Source organism: Vicugna pacos, chromosome 14 (assembly GCF_048564905.1).
Source record: "Vicugna pacos chromosome 14, VicPac4, whole genome shotgun sequence".
NCBI lineage: Eukaryota > Metazoa > Chordata > Mammalia > Artiodactyla > Camelidae > Vicugna > Vicugna pacos.
Window position 1 is genome coordinate 34,190,186 of NC_133000.1, and position 12,707 is coordinate 34,202,892.

Genomic DNA, 12,707 nt, shown 5'->3' on the forward strand with positions numbered 1-12,707 from the left:
TAAGCCGCTCTTTCTTGCCCCAAATCCTTGTCTCCTGATGTGTTGGCCTGTAATACACGAGTAGAACAAGCCTGGACTCGGAAACACAAACATACATTGAAAGTACGCATTTGGTATATTAAATGACATGCTTCCACTCGTATTCCTGAGGTTTTCTTCTCTTGACCACTCCTACTATATTTTTGAAAAACCTGTCATGTGGACACATTTCCATCTCTAGCCACTACCCTTCCAGGTAAGAACTGATGCCAAGAAGGTAATGAAAGTTGCTAGAAGGTATTACCTCGCCAAAAAAGAGCAGAAGTGGGTTCTGGCTGATGTTCAGGAGCAGGCCGGGGCACCTGACAAGATGTCGTAAGTACGGATAGACATCTGGGCACCAAAGGAGAAGCTTCTAAACTTCCATGAGGGACTTGTTGGATAGGAAGGAACAGTCCCAGACTATAGTTCTGATCCCACCACGAGCTTCCTGGGCAAGGCTGGGCAAGTTATTTAAATTCTCTAGACCCGTGCTGACCAACACGGGAGCCACCAGCCACATGCAGGATTATGATGTTATTCTGTAGCCAGACAGAATTATAAATAAACACTTTATTGCAAAGGGTCAGCAGGTATAATATTTAAAAACATTATTGGTTATCTTGCCCTAACAAGTTATTTTTGTATGTCTAGCTTTCTGTGGTTTGTAATGCCTGCAACTAATGATTCCCTTACAGTGAGGTATTTTGAAATTATAAGTTACTGGACACAGTACACTCATATCACAGTTGAAAAAAACTGATCCAAATAAGCAAGGTGATCTGACTTATTAGTTATGAGCAGGGGCTCTGGGGCCAGCCTGCATAAGAATTAATTCTCACTCTACCTCCAGGGAGTTCTGTGTGAATCTTGGACAAACTATTGTTGTTGTTGTTGTTGTTGTTGTTGTCGTTGTCTTTGTTATTATTTGTGCCTCTTTTTCCTTACCTTTTAAATAGCGAGGAATATGTTGACTCTATCCCCTACAGTGTTGGCAGGATTAAATGAGTAAACGTCTGTGCTGCCCACTTCCCTGGGTTTCAGCATTCTCCAGGCAATCAGTGCCAAACGCAGTGGCATTCTCCACTGTCTTCGTCAGTCTGGGATTCTGTAACAAATTACCGTGGGTAGGGTGGCTTAAACAACCAGCATATTCCTTACGGTTTGGAGGCTGAGGCTTTCAAGGTCAATGTATCTGGGAGAGGATTGCCAGCTCGAAGATGGCTGTCTTCCCACTATCTTCACGGCCCAGAGAGGAGAGAGAAGCAAGCACTTTGGGGCCCTGTATAAGAACACTAATACCATTCATGAGGGCTCTACTCTCATGACCTCATTTTATCCTACTAATCACCTCCCAAAGGCCCCGCCTCCCTGTACCATCACCCTGGGAGATGAGGTTTCGACAGATGGATTTTGAGGGGATGCATTCAGTCCACACATCGGCTAATTCTCCCAAACATGCAGTCATCAAACCTGTAGCTAGTTTCAAAATAATGTTTATATCTCTCTACCCATTTCCATTCCTACATCTACTAACACTGAAGCCCTGTTACATTTTATTTCTTATTTTCCTTGTAGAGGTTTAATTGATTCCTCTAACTCCAAGGCTTCGCTCGCTCCAGTCTGCTTGACAGCCCTGCCAGGTAGGTCTTCCTTAAATCACCTTCCCACTTCACCTGGTTGTTTTTTAGGTGTAAATGTCAGAATTCTCTCCACACCCGATCCTACACCTTTAATCCCTTACACTACCGCTCACTATGTTATTTTCCTATTACCACTGTAACAAATTCCCATAAGCTTAATAGCTTAAACTAGCACAGAATTTTCAGCTTATGGCTGTGTAGGTCAGAGAACCAACAGAGTTCTCATTGGGCTAAATTCAAGGTACCAGCAGGTTTCCTTCCTTCTAGAGGGTCTAGAAGAGAATGTTTCCTTTTTTTTCCCCCCAGTTTACAGAGGTCACCCACCTTCCATAGCTTGTGCCCCTCAACTTCCTCCATTTTCATGGTCAGCAGCCTTTCTGAACATTGCTCCATCGCTACACCTCCCTCTGATTTTAAACTCAGCTGGGAAATATCCTCGATTTTAAGGACACCTGTGATTACATTGGGCCCACCTGGACAGTCCGGGCTACTCACCCTATTGTCTCATCTCAGGATCCCCTTGTCCCATCCCACTCAGTCAGTATGTATGTGGCTGTGACATTCACCTTGTGTAACATTTTCTCTCATGAGCAATTTATGGTTCAAGGCACTTATAAGTGCCTTTTTGTTTTTCTTCCTTATCCTTTCTACATTCAGTATGTCTGGTGAGATTATATGAATCCTTTTTATTTGTGCCCCTGCACTAATCTTTAATAATGTATCATGGGTTTAAAAGGCTAACTAATAGACAATTTAGGAGACAGAAATCCTCTAAGATTTTTATCCTAAAATATCTGTCATCCCTTTTGCCATGTACAGTAACATGTCACAGGTGGCTACCCTGTGGCCGGGGAGGGACATGATTCTGCCATCACACTCCTCTCATTCTCACCAATGTGCTGATCAACTAACCAAGGACCTATGCTCTCAACTTCACTCACTTCCTCCTCCTTTCCATTGACTATCCTGTTCCCACCGCTTCCTTCATTCACCACATCAGGATTTCATGACCACATTCTTCTCTAAATGAAATGGGTATCTTGCATCTAATGTCTGACAGCTGTTCTTATTGTATATGCACACACTGTCCTACACATAATCCCGTCCATCTCTTTATTTTCCTAGAATCATCCAGAAGAATCAGTTCCATGATGATGATGACGATAGTGACAATGATGACAGGGGCCTCTCAAGGATTCTGATAAAGAGGGAATCAATAAAGGGAGGGAATCATTGCAAAATTGCCCCAGAAACAGGCTTAAAGGTAAATAACTCTTATAGTGTTTAATGAAATTGACTAATATTTAACTATTTTTAAGACTTTATATCACTGAATTTAAAATTTTAACGGGAATTTTCATTCACCACTAACCAAGATTCAACTCTAGGACCAAAATCCAAGGATTTCTGTCTTCTAAAAAATTGCCCACTAGCCTTTTAAACACGTGATCCTTTTAAAAAGTTTAGTGCTGGGCTGACAATAAGCAGGATTCATATAATCTCACGAGACACAGTGAATGTGGAAAGACTAAGAAATAAAAACAAAAAGCCATTCATAACGTCTTGAACTTTACGTTGCTCATAGGAGAAAATGTTTGCCAATGTGAGTGTCACATCAACATGATGACTGAGTGGGATGGGGAAGCTGATCTTCCTCATCAGTCATTTATGCTGATTTGTTAGATGCCAAAACAGTTTCCTCATTGAAATTGCTTCTAACAAATATGGAAGAATTTAGGTTCTACCAAAAGCAGGCTAAACATTTTCCCCTGCTTTCAGGTCTCTGGACTGAATGTCCCCACAAGAAGGACATGATTATGTTTCATAGGGAAGTCTTCCTGAGAAGCAACAGGCTTTCCTAGGGCAGAACTGCAGGGCCCCCCATGGAGGGCTGGAGGAGGGCTAGAGGGGACACTGGAAAAACAGCAGGAGTGAGTTCGGATACTGCTGCTCAGGTCGCCAAAGTCAGCATTGCTATCTCTAAGGGTATGACATTCTCCCAAATGTTCCATGAGTGAAGGAGCCTGTGAACACTTAGCAGGTTGTTAAGACACAGCAGCACATAACTTGCGTGACAACACAATTAGAGTATGATTTGATATTTGGAAAATAATTAGCCCATTGTTCTTTGAAACTGCAGCAGTAGCAATAGAAATAAAAAAGACTGAGCCGTCTTGGAGACAACAATCAATAAACAATTCTAAATCTGCAGAATTCCTTGACAATATTCAAGCAATGAGCTAGATGTGTGCTGCAGATACCTCTTACTGCAGGGCTCACTCCTGCAAAGCATAGAACTAGTTTCTCAGCACACAGAGGGAACCAAGTCAAGATTCCTAATCCTTTGAGATTTACTATATGGCTGGAAAGATCAGACAAGTACATACAGCCAAATATGATTAAATGTAATCAAATATTATCAAATGTGATTTGAGCACAGACAAAAGTGAAATTCCTTTCACCTGGGATGTAGAGAGACTTCTTCAGAAAATGTGGCTTTGGAGACGGCCAAAGACATGGGTGGAATTTTGGCGGAACAGGATGTAAGGAATTTAAAAGCTTATTCTAAAATTCATATAAAAATTCAAAGGATCCAAATATCCAAAACAACTTTGAACAAGAAAAACAAAGTTGGAAGACTTGCACTATCTGATTTTCAGACTTTATTTTATAAAGCTACAGTAATCAGAAATTATGGTGTTGGTGTAAAACAGGAAAATAGAATAATGGAACACAATAGAATGTTCAAAACTAAACCAACACTTATACAGACAATTGATTCTCAAAAAGGATGCTGTGGAGAAAGGGTCTTTTCAACATGTAGTGCTGGAACAATTAGATAGTGATACACAAAAAAAAAAATGAACTTTGATCCACACCTCACAAAATATACAAAATTTACCTCAAAATGGATCATAGATCTTAATAGGAAATCTAAAACTATAAAACAGCTAGGAGAACAAGCATAGGCTTAAGCTTTATGGCCTTGGGTTTGGCAAATATTTCTTTGCTATGACACCAAAAGTATCATCTATTTTAAAAAGAAACTGATAGAGTGAACTTTGTCAACATGAAGACTCTTCAAAGCTCTTCTAAACACTGCTAAGCAAATGAAAAGACAAGCCATAGACAGAAGCTATTTGCAGATCATAAATCTGATAAAGGTCTCTCTTTCTATCTGATCCAGAATAAAGAGGTCTCAAAATTCAATAATAATTCAAACACCTGAAAGAATGAATGAGGCCAGAAAACACACTTCAGTAAAGATATCCAGATGGATAATAAGCATATGAAAAGATGCTGATTAAAGATGTCATTAGTCATTAGAGAAATACTTTTAAAAGCCACAGTAAGATACTAGTTCACATACATACTAGAAAGAATACGATTAGAAAGACTGACCTTACAAGGTGCTGGCAAGGAAGTAGAGCAACCAGAACTCATACACACCACGAGGAATTTACAATAGTACAACCATTTTAGAAAAGTCTTTAACAGATTCTTTTAAAAAGGTAAACACCTATGTATCATATAACCCAGACATTCCTCATCTGGTGCTTTAGAAAGGAAACTCATATGTCCATACAAAGACTTGTAACCAAATATTCACTGCTATTTTATTTATAACAGCTCAAGTTGTAAATAACCCATGCATCCATCAAGAAGTAAATGCAGAAAGAAATGATGGTCTATACAAACACTGCTCACAATAAACTCTTCAGTAAAAAATCAGCACTAAACAATACTCTACTATAAGACAAATAAGCTATTAATACAGCAACACAGATGATTCTCAAAATAATTACACTGAATGAAAGAAGTCAGACAACATAGAGTAGATAATGCATGAATCCATTCATATAAGGATCTTGAAAATGCAAACCAATATGTTGTGATAGAAAGCAGATCAATGGTTCCCAGGGGAAGAGACGGGGAGGGAGGGAGGGACAACAAAAGGCAGGAGAGAAGCTTTGTGGGTGATGGGTATGTTCACTGTCTTGAGTGTGGTCATGGTTTCTTGGGGATATTCTTATGTCAAAACGTATTAAGCTGTACACTTTAAACGTGTGAAAATTATTTTGCCAAGTATACCTCAAAGCTGTTTTAAAAAAAAAGGCACTTTAGTCCTGATCCACCTCAGCGCCTGATTGGAGTGACATGATCAGTCCCTCACACTGTCTGCCTAACGGGAAGGTAGAAAAGCTCTCACGGAAGATAACATGGATTTTTCATTTGCAATGTCTGCCATGTTATTACATGCAACATGTCCAGACTATATGACAGATAACATGAGAATAAGGAGCATTAGACAAAGGATGCAAACCCCCAGGTGATGTAGGCATCAGAGCTACCAATAGAGGCTATAAAATACTTTTAATATATTCAAGAAAATAAGGAAATGATGGGAGAATAGATAACAGGGTAGAGACTTTCACCAGAGAAATATACTGGAATGTATTTTTAAGAAAAATCAAACAGATACTCTAGAACTGAAGCTTTCAGCTCTGGAAACAGGTAAACAGAGCTAATTAGGATCTCTTTTAAGTAAAACTTTCAGTAATTCCGGGTAAAATATAACAACAATGTAACACAGAGCTAACTATGGAGAGAGAAGTTCCCTGATGACAAAACAAAGAGGACACTTAAAGCCCAGAGTGGTCATCTTGTGAGCTGATGCCACCGCACCCTGGAGGGAAGGGGTTTTCATCTGCACATAAATAGGGATACAATGTCCATTTAGGAAAAAGGGTCCATACCAGATGTAGAAGACTCTTCCTCTATATCTATATAGTCAGAGACAGAGATGTAAAGTGGCAGCAGAGGTCACAGTGACACAGGGCCCTGGGCCAAGGAGTGTGAGCACCTCTGCAAGCTGGGAAAGGTAGGAAGACGAATCCCTCCCAAGAGCCTCGGTGTGGAACTTAGCCTTGGCCACTCGTTGGTTTTAGCAACTGACATTGACCTTGCACTTCTGCACCCTAGAACAGTGGGAAGATGAATGTGTATTGCTTTAAGCCACTGAGTCTGTGGTCCTTTGTTACAACAGCAATAGGAAAGGAACTCAGGAACCAATATGAACTTGAACCACAGGCTGCCTGCTGTGCTGGCTGGAAGTCCTTTGTCTCTGATCCTGGGGGAGTGTCCTGTCCTCTGGCAGCATCCACAAACTACCTCATGCTAACTTGGCAGTTTGCAGAGGGTTAAATCTTAACCCTGCACAGTTCTTGATATTTAGTTAATAAAAATGATGGTGTCATCATGGGTATTTTTCCATCTTTTAAATAACCTTCAGTCTTCTAATAAAGCTACTTCTAATTAAGAGACTGTGTAAATAGTTTTCAATCTTCATAATAAATAACTGTGGTTTTATCTGGTTACTTAAATTATGAATAATAATGTTCACATTTGTAAAAGTTATTAAAATCAACATTGTTTAATGAAAATATCATTTTTTTGCATGAACATGTATTAACTACAAGAAATGTTCCATGCTTTGTTCTACGATTTACTGTTAGAGCCTTAAAGAATAATATTTTCCTCAAAAGATATTACGACAAAGGGATTTCTTTTGGTGGAACAGTTCCGGCATCAAATCTGGTGCATGTCTCAGGCCACTGGCAACACAGAGATGATAGAAATTAGGAGGCATTATAAACACAGAATCATTTTTAAAGGAATTAAAAAAACTGGATGTGTGTAAACAAAGAATCAGAGGATATTCTGGTGAAACAAATGTATTTTTCAGCTTAAGCAAGACACGGGGTGAATAAATCTGAAATGAAAAAAACACCCAGAGATTAGCAGCGAGTCATGCATGCAGTGTGAATGATCAAAACCAAGTTGTTTCCAAACCAGTGTGCAGGCTTGATGCCTTCATGAATCAAATCTGTGTGGCAACAGGCCACCTCGAATACATGTTGATGAGGTATTTATAAGCCCTTCACCATCCCAAATCAAAGCCCACGCACGAGCCACAAGACCATCACCTACACATTTGGAAAACACACAACATGGTGAATAGCACTTTTCTTGTTCAGTAGCGGGTGGCCGCGAACTGTGAGCAGACAGAGATACAGGGACACAGAGGCACCTCCCCTCACTCAGCTGATAAACTTCCGTGCATTCCTGGGGACAGGATTGTCATAAAATGCACCATGGATTGATCCTCCTCCTAGGAAAGGAACCGTAGGGCTGTCATTAGGTTTGAGCAGGGGTGGGTGGAGGATCTCAGAAGAGTTGTTTCAGCACAACCAATAGAATTCTTGGCCACCGTGACCACGAAAGACAAGTCCCCTGCCATCCCAGTAGGCACTTGGGCTCCTGACAAAAGCTGGGCTCAGTAAAGGGTTGAGTAGAAGGCACAGGCCTGAGGGATGCCCCAGCAATAGGCAGGAGGTAGGGCCTGGTTTATACTGCTCTAGGTGTATCCCAGCCTCATCTGAATACGAAATCAGAAATTTGCAAAACAGCAGAGTTGGGGTGGATCATCCACTCCAGACTCCTCACCTTACAGTTAAAAGGGTGGCAGCCCTGACAGGCAAAGCAACGTGCTAAAGGCAGAGCGTGGAAGTGGCAGCGCCAGATGAAATGCAGCGTGAAACCCCCGTTCAAGGCCGCTGACTCTGACGACGGGGCCAAGGTTTCCAACGAGGAGAATAAGACACCGTAAATACTTTGTTCCCCCTAAAACCCCAAATGTTTTTTAAAGGCACAAAAACTCACCTTAACTAGCTCTCTTCTGAGGGGGCTCTCTTCTGCTTCTTCATCTTTCTGTCTCCATTTCCCTCTCTCAGACACAAACACATTCAGTTTTGTGAAAGGGGACTTCCTGCCATACAAAGACAGACTTCACATCTTCAGAAAGATACCTGACAAAGCACGTTTCTCAATTCAAGTCTTTGTGTGAGTTCTGGGCAACTGGCTTATTTTCTAGAACAATCGGTAGTTACAAAATCAGGAAATCATTTTCCACAAAGGAAGAGTTCTGGTCCGTGTTGATAAAGTTGGGGATGTCACATTTCATGAGTCTGTTCGGCTCCTCCTCTGGCCACCTGCTGCTTCTGATGGCTTCCTGGAGCAGAATATCACTGTAAAGGGCTATGGTAGGGATACCAGCTTTGGCCTTGTCCAAGTGGTCCACTCCATTGATGTAGCAGTGAAAGAGGGACCTAGATTCGTGATTGCACTGCCAGAGAACACCTTGGGCAGCAGCCATCTTCCAAAGCTGTTCAGTCTGAATCTCTTCTCGGGAGACTCTGCATTGCTATAAAGAAAACCAAAATAAAATATCGTTCACACTTTAGCTCGGTGACCTGAAGAATCAGTTTTTGCCATCTACTGAGAGCAAATCCCTGCACAGAGCATACTGACATGCACTGGAAGTGAAAGACATCACTTCTGAACACATACAATTAAACCCAAGGCAAAAGTCTAAAGTGAGGGCCCTTGGACCAACCTGAAAAGACATCGTTCCCTGAGAATCCTCAATATTGGTGTCTCGCACACCAGTGTTTCTCCGTGGGACACTCAGATCTCTTCATCAGGATTCGTTAAAGTGCTTCTTAAAATGCAGAATTCTGGGGTGCACACCCTCAGAGTCTCCAGAGGTAGCGACTGGTAGTCTGTATTTTCATAGCCACCAGGATCACTAAACATGCTCAGGTTTAGCACCGCGGTCTACATCGGGTCACCTGAGCATCGACAATTCTGCCTCACGGGGTGGGGGGTGCCATGTGTGTCAGGGTGCTGTCCTACCCACGTGTCTCCCCTGATTCTCAGAACTGACAGTGCTGCCCCATTGGGCACGAAATACCACCATTTCACAATGCATACGCAGGGCGCCCGACTGACAGATACAATCAGTGATAGGACAGGGGACAAAACTCAGCTTCCTGATACCTACTTTCACTTACTGTGGGACGAGTGATCAATTCAAGGGTAATAAATCAGTGAATGAGTGAATAACATGACTCTCGTTAGTCCCACGAGTGCCTGGAAGAGCAAGCCTGGGCACACTGAGAACCATAACAGCCCATCTACTTAAATGTCATCCTCCACAGATCTATGTAAAGGTTACTTCCACCCAGGCAGTGACTCCAGAAGGGCAAGAATCATGTATGAACACACTCTCAAATCCAGAACAGAACCTGACAACAATTAGGCTCTGGAGTCTGTGTTTAGCGAGTGTGGAATCTCAGTGATTCCAGCTCTTACACATTGTCTTCCCATCCCACCCCTCACGATATGGCCCCTATGACCAGTTCTCCCAGGGCTGGGGCCACGGAACCCATTTATAGGACTGGAAGAATCTGATCATATAAACCATCCCCCAGATTATCATCAAGAGTCACCTGCATTTCAGGGATCAGTAATCCCAGAAGCTTTGCAGTTCAGGCAGCTGAGGGATTTTTATATCAGCTCTGTCTTCTACTGTGACTGCCTGGGTGACATCAGACAAGGAATTCTGAAAAGCCTGAACTTTTCCTTTCAGGAATAATCTAATTAACAAATCTCGTTGACCACTCAAGAAATGTGATGTGAAGATCAATGATTTACACAGGAGTACAACATTCACTAGGTCGTGGATTTAGAATCAGAGAAAAATCATTTGAGAAAGATTGACAGAATGTAGCTTTAATGCGAATTTAAGTAGTCTTACCTTTCAGTAAATCATCTTCCCCTACTTATCACTTCACCCAAGTTTAAAAATATTTGAGAACAGGGATGAGTGTGCCAGCAATCTGAGACCCAATAACCTAAAATGTCACCTAGGAAAAAGAGGGGAGTAACATATTTTTAAAAAGCATGGTGAGGATGGCGGGGCCATCACCAACCCCAGACTAAGAAGCTCTGAGTAATAGCTTTCCTGCCTGCCTGGGACATCAGCTGATATGAAAATCCACCCAGAAAACTCACTGTCCAGCAGCTCTTCCGTAACACAGGATACACTTTCTCAGAATTAAGAATTGCGTCCAGTAACCACTTTGCTGAAGAATAAAGACAAAGGAGAACAAGAGATTTCTGCCCCTCCCAAGGGAGAGCCCAGACCTCGGGCTGCATGCACTGCGCCCACCTCCCTGGAGAAGAATAAACTGGACAAGGGCGTTCTGCGAAACTGGGGCAGCAAATGTTGAGATGGGAACAAATTGATCAGCTGGCCAGGGACAGCCCCCTCCGTCGCTGCCTTGGCGGCTGCCTCAGCGCTCTCAGCCCATCCTGCCCACCTCTGGTGGCTAAGCTGTCAGGGAAACTGCTTTGCGACCTGGAGCAAGAGAGGCTGCCCTCAGGCCAAGCTGTGGAAAAGATGGGAGCTAAACCCCCTGCTCCCAAGCGGCAGGCTCCATACCCCCGCCAACACCCCGCGGCCCCCGCACCCTACTGCAACCCCGGGGAAATATGACCCGAAGAAGTGTGACCTGGGAACGAGGGGCAGCAGAGGCCGCCCCCACGTCAGGCCTCCAGAGAGATTGGTGCTTATCCTCCAGCTCTCCAGGGGCAGCCCCCTGTCCTCTCCACCTCCTGATCTCACTGCGCCCACCTCCCAGGAGCAATCAGACCGGGTGTGGGGTGTCAGGCGAATCTTGCGCCGGAGAGGACGTCCCCAGGCCAGGTCAGGGGAGAGGAGAAGAAGTGGCCCCATTAGGCGGGGCAGCCGGCCGTCGCAACTGCCTCTGCCCCTCGACCGCATCGGGCCCGTCTCCCAGGAGCAAGCTGACCTGGAGACGGGCATCCGGCTTCTTGGGCAGCAGAGGACGCCCCCAGGATTGGTCGTGGGGAAGAGGGGAGCAAATTGACAGGCTCCGCGCTGCAGGTCTTCTACCTCCGCCATCGCCACCCCGGCACCTTAAAGGCACCGCCCAGGGCGCCCCTCCCCCAGCAGGCTGAGTGGGACAGGTGCGTCTGGTGATCTGGGGCAGGAGTGGCCACTCCCACACTAGGCCATCGGGGAGACGGGAGCCAATCCACCAGCTCCCCAAGGCAGCCCCTACCCCCGCAGCAGCCACCACTCTTGCCCATGACCTCACAGTGGCCTCCTCTAGGGAGCAGGCTGACCTGGAGATGGACGTCCGGTGAACTTGGGACAACAGAGACCGCCCCCAGGGCAAACCATGGGGGGAAGTGGGAGCAAATGGATAAGCTCCATGGGAAAACCTGCCGCTGCTGCCACCACCCCCAAAGTACCAAGTCCAACTCCCGGGGTCAGGCCGACTAGGATACACGCTTCTCGTAACACAGGGCAACAGCGACCACCCCCAGGACAAGACGCGGGGAAGATGGGAGCAAATGGGCCGCTCCCCCGCTGCAGGCCGCCGACCACCGCCACCCCTGCACCCTGACTACCCTGCCTCCCGCCCCCAGCAGGCAAAGTGGGACAGGGGTGTCCCGGGACCTGGAGCAGCAGAGGCCGCCTTCAGGCCACGCAGTGCAGACATGGAGCTAATCCACAAGCTCCTCCGGGGCAGCCTCCCTATGCCCGCAGCCACCACCTTACCAGCCCCCTGACCGCACCGCACCCATCTCCCAGGAGCAAGCTCACCTGGAGTCGGACCTCAGGCAAATCTCCGGCGGCAGAGGTCGCCCCCAAGCCAGGCCGCGGGGGAGAGAAGAAATGGAGCAGCTCCCTGGAACACATCCCCTGCCCCTGCCGCCTCCGCCGCCGCCTCCCAGGAGCAAGCTCATCTGGAGAACCGCGTCCCGCCTCTAGGGCAGCAGAAGCCGCCCCTCGCTCCGCCGCTGGGGAGAGCGGAGCGAATTGACTGGCTCCCCCGCGGCAGCCCCCCTCCCCCCGTGGGCCCCGCACCTTAACGGCCCCGCCCCCACTCCGCACTCAGCAAGCTGAGTGGGACAGGAGTGTCCGGCGACCTGGGGAAGCAGAGGCCGCTCCCAGGCCCAGCAGCCGGGAAATGGCAGCTATTCCACCCGTTCGCCAGGGGTAGCCCCGCTCCGCCCCTCTACCGCTGCCGCCGCCCGCTGACCTAACCGCCCCACCTCCCAGGAGCAAGCTTACCTGGAGTCCAACATCTGGCGAATCTCCGCCGGCCAAGC

General features: G+C 45.6%; 1 long non-coding RNA gene across 1 annotated transcript; it reads right to left on the reverse strand.

Moving 5' to 3' along the window:
• Positions 1 to 8,650: 8,650 nt before the first annotated feature.
• LOC140701245 (uncharacterized) lies at positions 8,651 to 12,707 on the reverse strand. The gene is made up of 4 exons (XR_012080230.1): positions 12,670 to 12,707; positions 12,199 to 12,395; positions 10,321 to 10,429; positions 8,651 to 8,925 (listed from the first exon to the last, which is right to left on the reverse strand). It is a non-coding gene; the product is annotated as an uncharacterized lncRNA (long non-coding RNA).